This window comes from Chiloscyllium plagiosum, unplaced genomic scaffold (assembly GCF_037043375.1).
Source record: "Chiloscyllium plagiosum isolate Xiang-an unplaced genomic scaffold, Cpla_swu_hap1 HiC_scaffold_31, whole genome shotgun sequence".
NCBI lineage: Eukaryota > Metazoa > Chordata > Chondrichthyes > Orectolobiformes > Hemiscylliidae > Chiloscyllium > Chiloscyllium plagiosum.
The window spans coordinates 64,699,647-64,718,531 of NW_028270169.1; the positions used below are offsets into that span (position 1 = coordinate 64,699,647).

The 18,885-nt window shown below is 49.6% G+C and overlaps 1 long non-coding RNA gene across 2 annotated transcripts in view; it reads right to left on the reverse strand.

Moving 5' to 3' along the window:
• Positions 1 to 332: 332 nt before the first annotated feature.
• Positions 333 to 18,885, reverse strand: part of LOC148141957 (uncharacterized) — a 51,826-nt gene continuing 33,273 nt past the window's right edge. For both annotated transcript variants that reach the window (XR_015752252.1, XR_015752251.1), the window contains exon 3: positions 333 to 919. This is a non-coding gene — a long non-coding RNA (uncharacterized LOC148141957). The remainder of the gene's footprint in view (positions 920 to 18,885) is intronic.

Here is an 18,885-nt window from a genome sequence, read left to right on the forward strand (position 1 = left end):
TTGATGGGAAATTTATCACCCTAGCGTTTAGTTACCAGTGGTATACTGCAAGGATCTGTTTTGAGGCCACTGTTGTTTGTCATTTTTATAAGTGACTTGGATGAGGGCATAGAAGGATGGGTTAGTAAATTTGTGAATGACACTAAAGATAGTGGAGTTGTGGGCAGTGCAGAAGGATGTTGCAGGTTACAGAGGGACATAGATAAGCTGCAGAACTGGGCTAAGAGGTGGCAAATGGTATAGATTAGATTAGATTAGATTAGATTAGATTAGATTAGATTAGATTCCCTACAGTGTGGAAACAGGCCCTTCAGCACAACCAGCCAACACTGACCCTCCGAAGAGTAACCCACCCTGACCCATTCCCCTCTGACTAATGCACCGAACACTATGGGCAATTTAGCATGGCCAATTCACCTGACCCGCACATCTTTGGACTGTGGGAGGAAACCGGAGCACCCGGAGGAAACCCACACAGACACAAGGAGAACGTGCAAACTCCACATAGACAGTCACCCAAGGCTAGAATTGAACCTGGGACACTGGTGCTGTGAGGCAGCAGTGCTAACCACTGAGCCACTGTACAGGCATTAAATGGAGTTTAATGCGGAAAAATGTGAGGTGATTCACTATCGAAGGAGTAACAGGAATTCAGAGTTCTGGATGTAAGTTTGCTCGCTGAGCTGGAAGGTTCGTTTTCATCACCATACGAGGTAAAATCTTCAGTGAGCTTGCGAATGAAGCACTGGTGCAGTAGCTTGCTTTCTATTAAGATGTTTGAGTTTCCTTGGGTTGGTGTTTTAATTTCCTGTGGTGACATAATTTCCTATAGTGATGTCATTTCCTGTTCTTTTTCTCAGGGGAAATGGGATCCAAGTCAATGTCTTTGTTGACAGTTTCCAGTTGGAATGCCATGCTTCTAGGAATGAATCAAAAAGACTATATTGAGAAAGCAAATGCACTACTTGCAGATGCCAACACTTAACAACAAGTGGCAATAGACCCGACCCCACAACTACAGAACTGAATCACAGCGCTACTCAAAAAACTTCAAATATCTAGAGAAATAAATAAGACCGACTTCCAAAAAGTGAAACCAGACAGATCCGACACATCATACTTCTATCGATTACCCAAAGTTCACAAACCTGGAAACACCAACTTACAGATTGGCCAAGGAGCTACACCAAAGACCAAACACTGAGTAGAAGATGCACGAGAATTCCTGAAGACTATCAACGACACGAAGATAGAGGAGGATGAAATAATGGTCTCCTTTGATGTAACAGCCCTGTTCACATCCATCAACATCAACCTGGCCAAAGAAACATTTCCTGAAGAAGGGCTCATACCCGAAACGTCGATTCTCCTGTTCCTTGGATGCTGCCTGACCTGCTGTGCTTTTCCAGCAACACATTTTCAGCTCTGATCTCCAGCGTCTGCAGTCCTCACTTTCTCCAAGGAAACACTGACTACATTATTAGAAGAACCAAAGACACATACACCAAACACCACCAACTTCATCAGCAAGGACAATATTGTCAACCAATGGACCTATGCCTTACCACCCACTTCACCTTCAACAACAAAACCTACAGACAATCCAACAGAAAACCCATGGGATCCCCGCTATGAGGGTTCTAAGCAGAGGCAGTAATGCAGAGACTTGAACAAACAGCTCTGCCAACCATCCAACCCAAACTCTGAGTCCACTATGTGGATGACAACTTCGTTATCACTAAATGAAATAAATTAGAGGAAACCATCAAGGCCATCAATAATACCCTTACTGGTATAAAATTCAATAAAGAGGAGGAAAATAACAACAAAATGCCATTCCTAGATGTCGCAGTAGAATAAATAGCCAATAGGGAACTTCAAACCAGCGTCTCCAGGAAAACAACACATACGGATCAAATATTGAACTACAGAAACAGTCATCCTAACATCCACAAACGAAGCTGCATTAGAACATTTCAATGACCCACCACACACTGCAGAACAGAGGAACTACGCAGAGCAGAGGGAACTCACCTACACAGTGTATTTAAAAGGAACGGGTACACAATGAACAGGGCAGTGTAGGTCAGTGAGTACATGGGTAGTGGGTGAACGGGACAGTGTAGGTCAGTGAGTATAGGGGTAATGGGTGAATGGGACAGTGCAGGTCAGTGAGTAAAGGGGTGATGGGTGAACGGGACAGTGCAGGTCAGTAAGTACAGGAGTAATGGGTGAACGGAACAGTGTAGGCCAGTGTGTACAGGAGTAATGGGTGAACAGAATAGTGTAGGTCAGAGAGTACGGGAGATATTGCGGGTCAGTGAGTCCGGTCATGGTGGGTGAACGGGACAGTGCAGGTCAGTGAGTAGAGGTGTAATGGGTGAATGGGACAGTGCAGGTCATTGATTTCATGGGTGGTGCGTGAACGGGACAGTGTGAGTCAATGAGTACAGTGATGAAGTGTGAACGGGACAGTGTAGGTCAGTGAGTATCAGGTGATGGGTGAACGGGACAGTGTATTTCAGTGAATACAGGGGTGAAGTGTGAAAGGGACAGTGTAATTCAGTGAATACAGGGTGAAAGGTGAAAAGGACAGTGTAATTCAGTGAGTATAGGGGTGATGGGTGAATGGGACAGTGTAGGTCAGTGAGTACAGGGGTGATCGGTGAATGGGACAGTGTCGGTCAGTGAGTACGGGGTAGTGGGTGAATGGGACAGTGTCCGTCAGTAAGTATGGGAATGATGGGTGAAAAGGACAGTGTGGATCAGTGAATAGAGGAACGATGGGTGAATGGGTTGGTGTGGGACAGTCAGTACAGGGGTAATGGGGGAACGGGTTAGTGTAGATCTGTAAATACAGGTCTGATCGGTGAACAGAACAGTCGAGGTCACAGAGTACAGGGGTGATGTGTGAACAGGACAGCGCAGGTCAGTGAATGCAGGCATGTTGGGTGATCTTGAGAGTGTGGGTCAGTAAGTACAGAGGGGACGGGTGAACGGGACAGTGTAGGTCAGTGCATACAGGGGTAATGGGTGAACGGGGCAGAGTAGGTCAGCGAGTATCGGGGTGATGGGTGAATGGGGCAGAGTAAGTCAGCGAGTATGGGAATAATGAGTGATCTGGATACAGAAGGTCAGTGAGTACAGGTACAATGGGTGAATGGGAAACTGGAGGTCAGTGAGCATAGAGGTAATGGGTGAACAGGATAGTGTAGGTCAAAGAGTATTGGGGTGTTGAGCGAACTGGACAGTGTAGGTCAGTGAGTACAGGTGTAATGGGTGAATGGGACACTGGAGGTCAGTGAGTACATGGGTAATGGGTGAAAGGGACAGGGTTCGTCAGTAAGTACAGGGGTGATAGGTGAACGAAACAGTGTAGGTCAGTGAGTACAGGAGTAATGGGTGAACGGAACAGTCTCGGTCAGTGAGTACAGGGGAGATGGGTGAATGGGACAGGGTTCGTCAGTAAGTACAAGGGTGATAGGTGAACGGGACAGTGCAGGTCAGTTAGTACAGCGGTGATAGGTGAACGGTACAGAGTAGGTCAGTGCGTTCATGGGTAGTGTGTGAATGGGACAGTGTAGGTCAGTGAGTAAAGGGGTGATGGTTGAACGGGACAGTGTAGGTCAGTGAGTACCGGGGTAATGGGTGAACGGTACAGTGTAGATCAGTGCGTTCATGGGTAGTGTGTGAATGGGACAGTGTAGGTCAGTGCGTAAAGGGGTGATGGTTGAACGGGACAGTGTAGGTCAGTGAGTACCGGGGTAATGGGTGAACGGGACAGTGTAGGTCACAGAGTACAGTCATGATGGTTGAACAGGACAGTGTAGGCCAGTGAGTACAGGTTTAATGGGTGAATGGGACAGTGTGGGTCAGTGAGTATAGGGGTGATGGGTGAACAGGATAGCGTAGGTCAAAGAGTATAGGGGTGTTGAGCGAAGTGGGCAGTGTAGGTGAGTGAGTACAGGGTAATGTGTGAATTGGGACAGGGTTCGTCAGTGAGAACAGGAGTGACAGGTGAACGGGTCAGTGTAGGTCAGTGAATACAGGGGTGATGGGTGAACGGGACAGGGTTTGTCAGTAAGTAGAGGAGTGTTAGGTGAACGGGATCGTGCAGGTCAGTGAGTACAGGGGTGATGGGGGAATGGGTCAGGGATCGTCAGTAAGTACAGGAGTGATAGGTGAACGGGACAGTGTAGGTCAGTGAGTACAGGGGTGATGGGGGAATGGGTCAGGGATCGTCAGTAAGTACAGGGGTGATAGGTGAATGGGATAGTGCAGGTCAGTGAGTACAGGGGTGATGGGGGAATGGGTCAGGGATCGTCAGTAAGTACAGGGGTGATAGGTGAATGGGATAGTGTAGGTCAGTGAGTGCAGGGGTGATGGGGGAATGGGTCAGGGATCGTCAGTAAGTACAGGGGTGATGGGTGGATGGGACAGTGCAGGTCATTCAGTACAGGGGTGATGGGGGAATGGGACAGTGTAGGTCAGTGAGTACATGGGTAGTGGGTGAATGGGACAGTGCAAGTCAGTGAGTAAAGGGGTGATGGTTGAATGGAACAGTGTAGGTCAGTGAGTACCGGGGTAATGGGTGAATGGGACATTGCAGGTCAGTGAGTACAGGAGTAATGGGTGAACGGAACAGTGTAGGTCAGTGAGTACAGGGGTGATGGGTGAATGGGACAGTGTAGGTCAGTGAGTACAGGGGTGATGGTTGAATGGAACAGTGTAGGTCAGTGAGTACAGGGGTGATGGGTGAACGGGACAGTGCAGGTCAGTGAGTACAGGAGTAATGGGTGAACGGAACAGTGTAGGTCAGTGTGTACAGGAGAGATAGGTGAACGGAACAGTGTAGGTCAGTGAGTACAGGGGAGATGGGTGAATGGGACAGGGTTCGTCAGTAAGTACAGGAGTGATAGGTGAACGGGACAGTGCAGGTCAGTGAGTACAGGGGTAATGGGTGAACGGGATGGGGTTCGTCAGTAAGTACAGGAGTGATAGGTGAACGGGACATTGCAGGTCAGTGAGTCTGGTCATGGTGGGTGAACGGGACAGTGTAGGTTAGTAAGTACAGGTGTAATGGGTGAATGGGACAGTGCATGTCATTGATTACAGGGGTGGTGCGTGAACGGGACAGTGTAAGTCAATGAGTACAGTGATGATGTGTGAATGGGACAGCATAGGTCAGTGAATACAGGAGTGAAGGGTGAAAGGGGCAGTGTAATTCAGTGAGTACAGGGTGAAGGGTGAAAGGGACAGTGTAATTCAGTGAGTACAGGGGTAATGGGTGAATGGGACAGTGTCAGTCAGAAAGTATGGGAATGATGGGTGAACGGGACAGTGTGGGTCAGTGAGTACAGGTGTAATAGGTGAATGGGACACTGGAGGTAATGGGTGAATGGGACAGGGTTCGTCAGTAAGTACAGGAGTGATAGGTGAATGGGACCGTGCAAGTCAGTGAGTACATGGGTAATGCGTGAACAGGACAGGGTTTGTCGGTAAGTACAGGAGTGATGGGTGAAAGGAACAGGGTAGGTCAGTGAGAACAGGGATGATGGGTGAACGGAACAGTGCAGGTCAGTGAATACAGGGGTGATGGGTGAACGGGACAGAGTAGGTCAGTGAGTAAAGGTGTGATGATGAACGGAACAGTGTAGGTCAGTGTGTACAGGGGAAATGGGTGAACAGGACAGTGTAGGTCACAGAGTACGGTCATGATGGTTGAACAGGACAGTGTAGGCCAGTGAGTACAGGTTTAATGGGTGAATGGGACAGTGTGGGTCAGTGAGTATAGGGGTGATGGGTGAACAGGATAGCGTAGGTCAAAGAGTATAGGGGTGTTGAGCGAAGTGGGCAGTGTAGGTGAGTGAGTACAGGGTAATGGGTGAATGGGACAGGGTTCGTCAGTAAGTACAGGAGTGACAGGTGAACGGGTCAGTGTAGGTCAGTGAATACAGGGATGATGGGTGAAGGGGACAGGGTTTGTCAGTAAGTAGAGGAGTGTTAGGTGAACGGGACCGTGCAGGTCAGTGAGTACAGGGGTGATGGGTGAATGGGTCAGGGATCGTCAGTAAGTACAGGTGTGATAGGTGAACGGGACCGTGCAGGTCAGTGAGTACAGGGGTGATGGGGGAATGGGTCAGGGATTGTCAGTAAGTACAGGTGTGATAGGTGAACGGGACCATGCAGGTCAGTGAGTACAGGGGTGATGGGGGAATGGGTCAGGGATCGTCAGTAAGTACAGGGGTGATGGGTGAACGGGACAGTGCAGGTCATTCAGTACAGGATGATGGGGGAATGGGACAGTATAGGTCAGTGAGTACATGGGTAGTGGGTGAATGGGACAGTGCAAGTCAGTGAGTAAAGGGGTGATGGTTGAATGGAACAGTGTAGGTCAGTGAGTACCGGGGTAATGGGTGAACGGAACAGTGCAGGTCAGTGAGTACAGGAGAGATAGGTGAACGGAACAGTGCAGGTCAGTGAGTACAGGAGAGATAGGTGAACGGAACAGTGTAGGTCAGTGAGTACAGGAGTAATGGGTGAATAGGACAGTGCAGGTCAGTGAGTACAGGGGTGATGGGTGAACGGAACAGTGTAGGTCAGTGAGTACAGGAGTAATGGGTGAATAGGACAGTGCAGGTCAGTGAGTACAGGAGTAATGGGTGAACGGAACAGTGTAGGTCAGTGAGTACAGGAGAGATAGGTGAACGGAACAGTGTAGGTCAGTGAGTACAGGAGTAATGGGTGAACGGAACAGTGTAGGTCAGTGAGTACAGGAGTAATGGGTGAACGGAACAGTGTAGGTCAGTGAGTACAGGAGTAATGGGTGAACGGAACAGTGTAGGTCAGTGAGTACAGGAGTAATGGGTGAACGGAACAGTGTAGGTCAGTGAGTACAGGAGTAATGGGTGAACGGGACGGGGTTCGTCAGTAAGTACAGGAGTGATAGGTGAACGGGACAGTCACAGTGCAGGTCAGTGAGTACAGGGGTAATGGGTGAACGGGACGGGGTTCGTCAGTAAGTACAGGAGTGATAGGTGAACGGGACAGTCACAGTGCAGGTCAGTGAGTCTGGTCATGATGGGTGAACGGGACAGTGTATGTTAGTAAGTACAGGTGTAATGGGTGAATGGGACAGTGCATGTCATTGATTACAGGGATGGTGCGTGAACGGGACAGTGTAAGTCAATGAGTACAGTGATGATGTGTGAACGGGACAGCATAGGTCAGTGAATACAGGAGTGAAGGGTGAAAGGGGCAGTGTAATTCAGTGAGTACAGGGTGAAGGGTGAAAGGGACAGTGTAATTCAGTGAGTACAGGGGTAATGGGTGAATGGGACAGTGTCGGTCAGAAAGTATGGGAATGATGGGTGAACGGGACAGTGTAGGTCAGTGAGTACAGGTGTAATAGGTGAATGGGACACTGGAGGTAATGGGTGAATGGGACAGGGTTCGTCAGTAAGTACAGGAGTGATAGGTGAATGGGACCATGCAAGTCAGTGAGTACATGGGTAATGCGTGAACGGGACAGGGTTTGTCGGGAAGTACAGGAGTGATGGGTGAAAGGAACAGGGTAGGTCAGTGAGAACAGGGATGATGGGTGAACGGAACAGTGCAGGTCAGTGAGTACAGGGGTGATGGGTGAACGGGACAGTGCAGGTCAGTGAGTACATGGGTAGTGTGTGAACGGGAAAGTGTAGGTCAGTGAGTAAAGGTGTGATGGTTGAATGGGACAGTGTAGTTCAGTGAGTATAGGGGTAATGGGTGAACGGAACAGTGCAGGTCAGTGAGTACAGGGGTGATGGGTGAACGGGACAGTGTAGGTCAATGATTACAGGAGTGATTGGTGAATGGCACAGTGTACGTCAGTATGTACAGGAGTGATAGGTGAATGGGACAGTATGGGTCAGTGAGTATAGGGGTAATGGGTGAACAGGATAGCGTAGGTCAAAGAGTATAGGGGTGCTGAGCGAAATGGGCAGTGTTGGTGAGTGAGTACAGGGTAATGGGTGAATGGGACAGGGTTCGTCAGTAAGTACAGGAATGACAGGTGAACGGGACAGTGTAGGTCAGTGTGTACAGGGGTGATGGGTGAAGGGGACAGTGTAGGCCAGTGAGTATAGGGGTAATGGGTGAACGGGACAGTGTCGGTCAGTAAGTACAGGAATGATGGGTGAACAGGACAGTGTAGGTCAGTGAATAGAGGAACGATGGGTGAATAGCGTGGTGTGGGACAGTCAGTACAGGGGTAATAGGGGAACGTGTTAGTGTAGATCTGTAAATACAGGTCTGATCGGTGAACAGAACAGCGTAAGTCACAGAGTACAGGGGTGATGTGTGAACAGGACAGCGCAGGTCAGTGAATGCAGGCATGTTGGGTGATCTTGAGAGTGTGGGTCAGTAAGTACAGAGGGGACGGGTGAACGGGACAGTGTAGGTCAGTGAATACAGGGGTAATGGGTGAATGGGACAGTGTAAGTCAGTGAGTATTGGGGTGATGGGTGAATGGGCAGAGTAAGTCAGCGCGTATGGGAGTAATGGGTGACCTGGATACATAAGGTCAGTGAGTACAGGTGTAATGGGTGAATGGGAAACTGGAGGTCAGTGAGTATAGTGGTAATGGGTGAACAGGATAGCATAGGTCAAAGAGTATTGGGGTGTTGAGCAAACTGGACAGTGTAGGTCAGTGAGTACAAGGGTGATGAGTGAACGGGACAGTGCGGACCAGTGAGTACATGGGTAGTGGGTGAACAGGACAGTGTAGGTCAGTGAGTACAGGAGTAATGGGTGAATGGAAAAGTGTAGGTTAGTGAGTACAGGGATTTTGTGTGAATGGGACAGGGCAGGTCAGTGAGTAAAGGGATGATTGGTGAATGGGACAGTGCAGGTCAGTGAGTACACGGGTGATGTGTGAACGGGACAGGGTTCGTCAGTAAGTACAGGGGTGATAGGTGAACGGGACAGTGCAGGTCAGTGAGTACAGGGGTGATGGGTGAACGGTACAGAGTAGGTGAGTGAGTACATGGATAGTGGGTAAACGGGACAGTGTAGGTCAGTGAGTAAAGGGGTGATGGTTGAATGGGACAGTGTAGTTCAGTGAGTACAGGGGAAATAGGTGAACGGAACAGGATTCGTCAGTAAGTACAGGAATGATAGGTGAATGGGACACTGGAGGTCAGTGAGTATAGGGATAATGGGTGAACGGGACAGTGCAGGTCAGTGAGTACAGGAGTAATGGGTGAATTTGAACAGGGTAGGTCAGTGTGTACAGGAGTAATGGGTGAACGGGACAGGGTTCGTCAGTAAGTACAGGAATGATAGGTGAATGGGACAGTGCAGGCAGTGAGTACAGTCATGATGGTTGAACGGGACAGTGTAGGTCAGTGAGTACAGGTTTAATCGGAGAATGGGACACTGGAGGTCAGTGAGTATAGGGGTAATGGGTGAACAGGATAGCATAGGTCAAAGACTATATGAGTGTTGAACGAAGTGGGCAGTGTAGGTGAGTGAGTACAGGGTAATGGGTGAATGGGACAGGGTTCATCAGTGAGTACAGGAGTGACAGGTGAACGGGACAGTGTAGGTCAGTGAGTACAGGGGTGATGGGTGAACGGGACAGGGTTCGTCAGTAAGTACAGGAGTGATAGGTGAAAGGGACCGTGCAGGTCAGTGAGTACAGGGGTGATGGGGGAATGGGTCAGGGATCGTCAGTAAGTACAGGGGTGATGGGTGAACGGGACCGTGCAGGTCAGTGAGTCCAGGGGTGATGGGGGAATGGGTCAGGGATCGTCAGTAAGTACAGGGGTGATGGGTGAACGGGACAGGATTCATCTGTACGTACAGGGGTGATAGGTGAACAGGACAACAAAGGTCAATGTGTACTGGGGTGATGGGGAATGGATCAGAGATCGTCAGTAAGTACAGGAGTGATAGGTGAACGGGGCAGTGCGGGTCAGTGAGTACAGGGGTGATAGGTGAATGGGACAGTGTAGGTCAGTGAGTACAGGGGTGATGGGTGAACGGGACAGTGTAGGTCAGTACGTACAGGGGTGATGGGTGAACAGGACAGTGCAGGTGAATGCATACAGGGGTGATAGGTGAACGGGACAGGGTTCGTCAGTAAGTACAGGGGTGATAGGTGAATGGGACAGTGCAGGTCAGTGTGTACAGGAGTGATGGGTGAACAGGACAGTGTAGGTCAGTGAGTACAGGAGTGAAGGGTGAATGGGACAGTGTGGGTCAGTGAGTGCAGGGGTGATGGGTGAATGGGACCGTGTATGTCCGTAAGTATGGGAGTATTTGGTGAACACAACAGTGTAGGTCAGTGTGTCCAGGGGTAATGGGTGAACAGGACAGGGTTCGTCATTAAGTACAGGAATGATAGGTGAATGGGACACTGGAGGTCAGTGAGTACAGGCGTAATGGGTGAACGGGATAGTATAGGTCAAAGAGTATAGGGGTGTTGAGCGAAGTGGGCAGTGTAGGTCAGTGAGTACAGGCGTAATAGGTGAACAGGATAGTGTAGTTCAAAGAGTACAGGGGTGTTGAGCGAAGTGGGCAGTGTAGGTGAGTGAGTACAGGGTAATGTGTGAATGGGACAGGGTTCATCAGTAAGTACAGGAGTGACAGGTGAATGGAACAGTGTAGGTCAGTGAGTACAGGGGTGATGGGTGAACGGGACAGGGTTTGTCAGTAAGTACAGGAGTGATAGGTGAATGAGACCGTGCAGGTCAGTGAGTACAGGGGTGAAGGGTGAACGGTACAGTGTAGGTCAGTGAGTACATGGATAGTGGGTGAATGGGACAGTGTAGGTCAGTGCGTAAAGGGGTGATCGTTGAATGGGACAGTGTAGGTTAGTGAGTACAGGCGTAATGGGTGAACGGGACAGTGCAGGTCAATGCGTACAGGGGTGATGGGTGAACGGGACAGGGTTCCTCAGTAAGTACAGGAGTGATAGGTGAACGGGACATTGCAGGTCAGTGAGTCCGGTCATGATGGGTGAACGGGACAGTGTAGGTCAGTGAGTACAGTGATGATGTGTGAACGGGACAGTGTAGGTCAGCGAATATCGGGTGATGTGTGAACGGGACTGTGTAATTCAGTGAATACAGGTGTGAAGGGTGAAATGGACAGTGTAATTCAGTGAGTACAGGGGTAATGGGTGAATGGGACAGTGTCGGTCAGTAAGTACGGGAATGTTGGGTGAAAAGGACAGTGTGGATCAGTGAATAGAGGAACGATGGGTGAATAGGGTGGTGTGGGACAGTCAGTACAGGGGTAATGGGGGAATGGGTTAGTGTAGATCTGTAAATACAGGTCTGATCAGTGAACGGAACAGTGTAGGTCACAGAGTACAGGGGTGATGTGTGAACAGGACAGCGCAGGTCAGTGAATGCAGGCATGTTGGGTGATCTTGAGAGTGTGGGTCAGTAAGTACAGAGGGGACGGGTGAACGGGACAGTATAGGTCAGTAAATACATGGGTGATGGGTGAACGGGGCAGAGTAGGTCAGCGAGTATAGGGGTGATGGGTGAATGGGCAGAGTAGGTCAGCGAGTATGGGCGTAATGGGTGAACGGAACTGTGCAGGTCAGTGAGTACAGCGGTGATGGGTGAATGGGACAGTGTAGGTCAGTGTGTACAGGGGTGATAGGTGAACAGGACTGTGCAGGTCAGTGAGTACGTGGGTAGTGGGTGAACGGGACAGTGTCGGTCGGTGAGTAAAGTGGTGATGGGTGAACAGCACAGTGCAGGTCAGTGAGTACAGGGATGATGGGTGAACGGGACAGTGCAGGTCAGTGATTACAGGAGTGATTGGTGAACGGGACAGTGTAGGTCAGTGTGTACAGGAATGATAGGTGAATGGGATAGTGTCGGTCAGTGCGTATAGGGGTAATGGGTGATCAGGATAGCGTAGGTCAAAGAGTATCGGGGTGTTGAGCGAAGTGGGCAGTGTAGGTGAGTGAGTACAGGGTAATGGGTGAATGGGACAGGGTTCATCAGTAAGTACAGGAGTGACAGGTGAACGGGACAGTGTAGATTAGTGAGTACAGGGCTGATGGGTGAGGGAGACAGTGTAGGCCAGTGAATACAGTTGTAATGGGTGAACGGGACAGTGCAGGTCAATGCATACAGGGATGATGGGTGAACGGGACAGGGTTCATCAGTAAGTACAGGAGTGATAGGTGAACGGGACCATGCAGGTCAGTGAGTACAGGAGTGATGGGGGAATGGGTCAGGGATCGTCAGTAAGTACAGGAGTGATAGGTGAATGGGATAGTGCAGGTCAGTGAGTACGGGAGGTGAAGGGTGAACAGTACAGTGTAGGTCAGTGAGTACAGGAGTGATGGGTGAACAGGACAGTGTAGGTCAGTGAGTACAGGAGTGATGGGTGAACAGGACAGTGTAGGTCGGTGAGTACAGGGGTGATGGGTGAAAGGGACTGTGTTGGTCAGCGAGTACAGGGATATTGGATGAATGGAACAGTGCAGGTCAGTGAGTACAGGGGTGATGGGTGAGCAGGAGAGTGTCGGTTAGTGAGTACATGGGTAGTGGGTGAACCGGACAATGTATGTCAGCGAGTATAGCGGTGATGAGTGAATGGTACAGTGTAAGTCAGTGAGTACAGGGGTGATGGGTGAATGGGACAGGAGGGAATAGGTGAACAGGACAGTGTAGGTCAGTGAGTACAGGGGTAGTGGGTGAATGGGACAGTGTACGTCAGTGCGTAAAGGGGTGATGGTTGAATGGGAGAGTGTAGTTTAGTGAGTACAGCGGTAATGGATGAACGGGACAGTGCAGGTCAGTGAGTACAGGGGTGATGGGAGAACGGGACAGTGCAGGTCAGTGAGTACAGGAGTAATGGGTGAACGGAACAGTGTAGGTCAGTGTGTACTGGAGAAATGGGCGAACGGAACAGTGTAGGTCAGTGAGTACAGGGGTGATGGGAGAACGGGACAGTGTAGGTCAGTGAGTACAGGGGTGATGGGAGAACGGGACAGTGCAGGTCGGTGAGTACAGGGGTGATGGGAGAACGGGACAGTGTAGGTCAGTGAGTACAGGGGTGATGGGGAATGGGACAGTGCAGGTCAGTGAGTACAGGAGTAATGGGTGAACGGAACAGTGTAGGTCAGTGTGTACTGGAGAAATGTGCGAACGGAACAGTGTAGGTCAGTGAGTACAGGGGTGATGGGAGAACGGGACAGTGTAGGTCAGTGAGTACAGGGGTGATGGGAGAACGGGACAGTGTAGGTCAATGAGTACAGGGGTGATGGGGAATGGGACAGTGCAGGTCAGTGAGTACAGGAGTAATGGGTGAACGGAACAGTGTAGGTCAGTGTGTACTGGAGAAATGTGCGAACGGAACAGTGTAGGTCAGTGAGTACAGGGGTGATGGGAGAACGGGACAGTGTAGGTCAGTGAGTACAGGGGTGATGGGAGAACGGGACAGTGTAGGTCAGTGAGTACAGGGGTGATGGGGAATGGGACAGTGCAGGTCAGTGAGTACAGGAGTAATGGGTGAACGGAACAGTGTAGGTCAGTGTGTACTGGAGAAATGGGCGAACGGAACAGTGTAGGTCAGTGAGTACAGGGGTAGAACATAGAACATAGAATATAGAAAAATGCAGCGCAGTACAGGCCCTTTGGCCCTCGATGTTGCGCCGGTCCAAGCCCACCTGACCTACACTAGCCCACTATCCTCCATATGCCTATCCAATGCCTGCTTAAATGCCCATAAAGAGGGAGAGTCCACCACTGCTACTGGCAGGGCATTCCATGAACTCACGACTCGCTGAGTAAAGAATCTACCCCTAACATCTGTCCTATACCTACCACCCCTTAATTTAAAGCTATGCCCCCTCGTAATAGCTGACTCCATACGTGGAAAAAGGTTCTCATGGTCAACCCTATCTAAACCCCTAATCATCTTGTTACACCTCTATCAAGTCACCCCTAAACCTTCTTTTCTCCAATGAAAACAGCCCCAAGTGCCTCAGCCTTTCCTCATATGATCTTCCTACCATACCTCCACATCCTTCCTATAGTACAGCGACCAAAACTGCACACAATACTCCAGATGCGGCCGCACCAGAGTCTTATACAACTGCAACATGACCTCAGTACTCCGGAACTCAATTCCTCTACCAATAAAAGCCAGTACGCCATATGCCTTCTTCTGACATTTACCTGGGTGGCAACTTTCAAAGATCTGTGTACATGGACACCAAGATCCCTCTACTCATCCACACTACCAAGTATCCGACGATTAGCCCAGTACCCCATCTTCTTGTTACTCTTACCAAAGTGAATCACTTCACACTTAGCTACATTGAACTCCATTTGCCACCTTTCTGCCCAGCTCTGCAGCTTATCTATATCCCGCTGTAACTTGCCACATCCTTCCCACTGTCAACAACTCCTCCGACTTTCGTATCATCCGCAAACTTGCTCACCCAACCTTCTAGCCCCTCCTCCAGGTCATTTATAAAAATGACAAACAGCAATGGTCCCAAAACAGATCCTTGCGGAACACCGCTAGTAACTGCACTCCAAGATGAACCTTTACCATCAACTACTACCCTCTGTCTTCTTCCAGCCAGCCAATTCCTAATCCAAACCTCCAACTCACCCTCAATTCCATACCTCCGTATTTTTTGCAGTAGCCTACCATGGGGAACCTTATCAAACGCCTTACTAAAATCCATATACACTACATCTACCGCTTTCCCCTCATCCACCTCCTTAGTCACCTTCTCAAAGAATTCAATAAGGTTTGTGAGGCACGACCTGCCCTTCACAAAACCATGCTGACTATCCTTGATCACATTATTCCTATCCAGATGTTCATAAATCCTATCCCTTACAATTCTCTCTAAGACTTTGCCCACAACAGAAGTGAGACTCACCGGCCTATAGTTATTAGGGTTATCCCTACTCTCCTTCTTGAACAAGGGAACCACATTTGCTATCCTCCAGTCTTCTGGCACTATTCCTGTAGACAACGAGGACATAAAAATCAAGGCCAATGGCTCTGCAATCTCCTCCCTTGCTTCCCAGAGAATCCTAGGATAAATGCCATCAGGCCCGGGGGACTTATCTATTTTCACCCTTTCCAGAATTTCCAACATCTCTTCCCTACATACCTCAAAGCCGTCCATTCTAATTAATTGTGACTCAGTATTCACATCGTCAACAACGTCCTGTTCCTAAGCGAATACTGACGAAAAGTATTCATTCAGTGTCTCCCCAATCTCTTCAGCCTCCACACGCAACTTCCCACTACTATCCTTGACTGGACCTATTCCTACCCTAGTCATTCTTTTATTCCTGACATACCTATAGAAAGCCTTAGGGTTTTCCCTAATCCTACCAATTAAGGAATTTTCATGTCACCTCCTTGCTGCTCTTAGCTCTCTCTTCAGATCCTTCCTGGCTACCTTATAATTCTCAATCACCCCAATTGAACCTTCACGCCTCATCTTTACATAGGCCGCCCTCTTCCCTTTAACAAAGGATTCCAATTCCTTATTAAACCATGGCTCCCTCACACGACCCTTTCCTCCCTGTCTGACAGATACATACTTATCAAGAACACTCAATAGTTTCTCCTTGAACAAGCTCCACATATCAATTGCGCCCTTCCCTTGAAGCCTACTTTTCCAAGCCACGCATCCTAAGTCGTGTCTCACCGCATCATAATTTCCCTGTCCCCAGCTATAACTCTTGCCCTGCAGTGCGCACTTATCCCTCTCCATCACTCGAGTAAAAGTCACCGAATTGTGGTCACTGTCCCCAAAGTGCTCACCTACTTCTAATTCTAACACCTGGCCTGGTTCATTACCCAGAACCAAATCCAGTATGGCCTCACCTCTTGTTGGCCTGTCTACATATTGTGTCAGGAAATCCTCCTGCCCACATTGGACAAACACCGACCCATCTAACGAACTCGAGCTGTAGCTTTCCCAGTCAATATCTGGAAAGTTAAAGTCCCCCATAACAACCACCCTATTACTTTCACTCTTCTCCTGAATCATCCTCGCAATCCTTTCTTCTACGTCTCTAGGACTATTAGGAGGCCTGTAGATAACTCCTAACAGGGTGACCTCGTCTTTCCTATTACTAACCTCAGCCCAAACTATCTCAGATGGCGAGTCTTCATCCATCATCCTTTCCACCGCTGTAATACTATCTTTGACAAGCAATGCCACACCTCCCCCTCTTTTACCCCCACCTCTGACCCTACTAAAACATTTAAACCCTGGAACCTGCAACAGCCAATCCTGTCCCTGTTCTACCCATGTCTCCGTAATAGCCACAACATCGAAGTCCCAGGTGCCAACCCACGCTGCAAGTTCACCTACCTTATTTCGTATACTTCTTGCATTGAAGTATACACACTTCAAGACACTTTCCTGTTTACAGGCACCCTCCTTTGAGATTGATGCCATGTTCCTAACCTCCCTACACTCCAGGTCCTGCACCCTAAAGCTACAGTCTAGGTTCCCATGCCCCTGCAGAGTTAGTTTAACAACCTCCTAAGAGCACTAGCAAACCTCCCCCCAAGGATACTGGTGCCCCTCAGGTTCAGGTGTAGACCATCCTGTTTATAGAGGTCCCACCTTCCCCAGAAAGAACCCCAGTTATCCAGATACCGGAATCCCTTCCTCCTGCACCATCCCTGTAGCCACGCATTTAACTGTTCTCTCTCCCTATTCCTCGACTCTCTATCACATGGCATGGGTAACAAACCAGAGACAACAACTCTGTTCGTTCTAACTCTGATCTTCCAACCTAGCTCCCTGAAAGCCTGCCTAACATCCTCAGCCCTCTTCCTACCCATGTCGTTGGTGCCTTGTGGACCACGACTTCGGGCTGCACCCCCTCTCCCTTAAGGACCCGGAAAACACGATCAGAGACATCACGTACCCTTGTACCTGGGAGGCAACATACCAAACGTGAGTCTCTCTCGCCCCCACAAAACCGCCTATCTGTGCCCCGAACTATCGAGTCCCCAATTACTATTGCTCTGCTCTTCTCCACCCTTCCCTTCTGAGCAACGGGGACAGGCTCCTCTCCTGCGCGCTTTTATAGGAAAAAAAACCTACCCAGGTAAGCTTGCGCTACACCAGCTTCCAGGTCCGCTCCGCACTTTTTTTTAAAAAAAAACTTTCAAATTTAAACCGTTAAACAAACGTCACCGAGCTTCAAGCAGCAACTGCCAAACAGTGTGAGGCCCAGGCCTTGGAGCTGTGCGCTTTTATAGGGTGATGGGTGAATGGGACAGTGCAGGTCAGTGAGTACAGGAGTAATGGGTGCACGGGAAAGTGCAGGTCAGTGAGTACAGGAGGAATGGGTGAACAGGAGAGTGTCGGTCAGTGAGTATATCGGTAGTGGGTAAACGGCACAGTGTATGTCAGAGAATACAGCGGTGATGGGTGAATGGTACAGTGTAGGTCAGTGAGTTCAGGGGTGATGGGTGAACAGGACAGAGTTCGTCAGTAAGTACAGGGGTGATAGCTGAACGGGACAGTTCAGGACAGTGAGTACAGGGGTGATGGGTGAATGGGACAGTGCAGGTCAGTGAGTAAAGGGGTGATGGGTGAATGGGATAATGCAGGTCAGTGAGTACAGGAGTAATGGGTGAACGAAACTGTGTTGGTCAGTGAGTACAGGAGTAATGGGTGAATGGAACAGTGTAGGTCAGTGATTACAGGAGTGATTGGTGAACAGGACAGTGTAGGTCAGTGTGTACAGGAGTGATAGGTGAATGGGACAGTGTGGGTCAGTGAGTATAGGGGTAATTGGTGAACAGGATAGCGTAGGTCAAAGAGTATAGGGGTGTTGAGCGAAGTGGGCAGTGTTGGTGAGTGAGTTCAGGGTAATGGGTGAATGGGACAGGGTTCGTCAGTAAGTACAGGAGTGATAGGTGAACGGGACAGTGTAGGTCAGTGAGTACAGGGGTAATGGGTGAATGGGACAGTGCCGGTCAATGCGTACAGGGGTGATGGGTGAACGGGACAGGGTTGTCAGTAAGTACAGGAGTGATAGGTGAACGGGACAGTGTAGGTCAGTGAGTCCGGTCATGATGGGTGAACGGGACAGTGTAGGTCAGTGGGTACAGGAGTAATGGGTGAACGGAACTGTGCAGGTCAGTGAGTACAGGAGTGATAGGTGAATGGGACAGTGTGGGTAGTGATTATGGGTGATGGGTGAACGGGACAGTGTAGGTCAGTGAGTACGGAAGTGATTGGTGAATGGGTCAATGTAGGTCAGTGACTACAGGGGTGATGTGTGAATGGGACAGTATAGATCAGTGAGTACAGGAGTGATGGGTGAATGAGACTGCACAGGTCAGTGTGTGCAGGGGTAATGGGTGAACGGAACAGTGTAGGTCAGTGTGTACAGGTGTAATGGGTGAACGGGACAGTGTAGTTCAGTGAGTACAGGGATGATGGGTGAATGGGATTGTGTAGGTCAGTGAGTACATGGTTAGTGGGTGAATGGGTCAGTGTATGTCAATGAGTACAGGGGTAATGGGTGAATGGGACAGTGCAGGACAGTGAGTATAGGGGTAATGCGTGAACAGGAGAGTGTCGGTCAGTGAGTACATGGGTAGTGGGTGAACGGGACAGTGTATGTCAGAGAGTACAGCGGTGATGGGTGAATGATACAATGTAGGTCAGTAAATACAGGGGTGATAGGTGAACGAGACAGGGTTCGTCAGTAAGTACAGGGGTGATAGGTGAACGGGACAGTGCAGGTCAGTGAGTACAGGGGTGATGGGTGAACGGGACAGTACAGGTCAGTGAGTACAGGGGTGATGGGTGAACGGGACAGTGCAGGTCAGTGAGTACAGGGGTGATGGGTGAACGGGACAGTGCAGGTC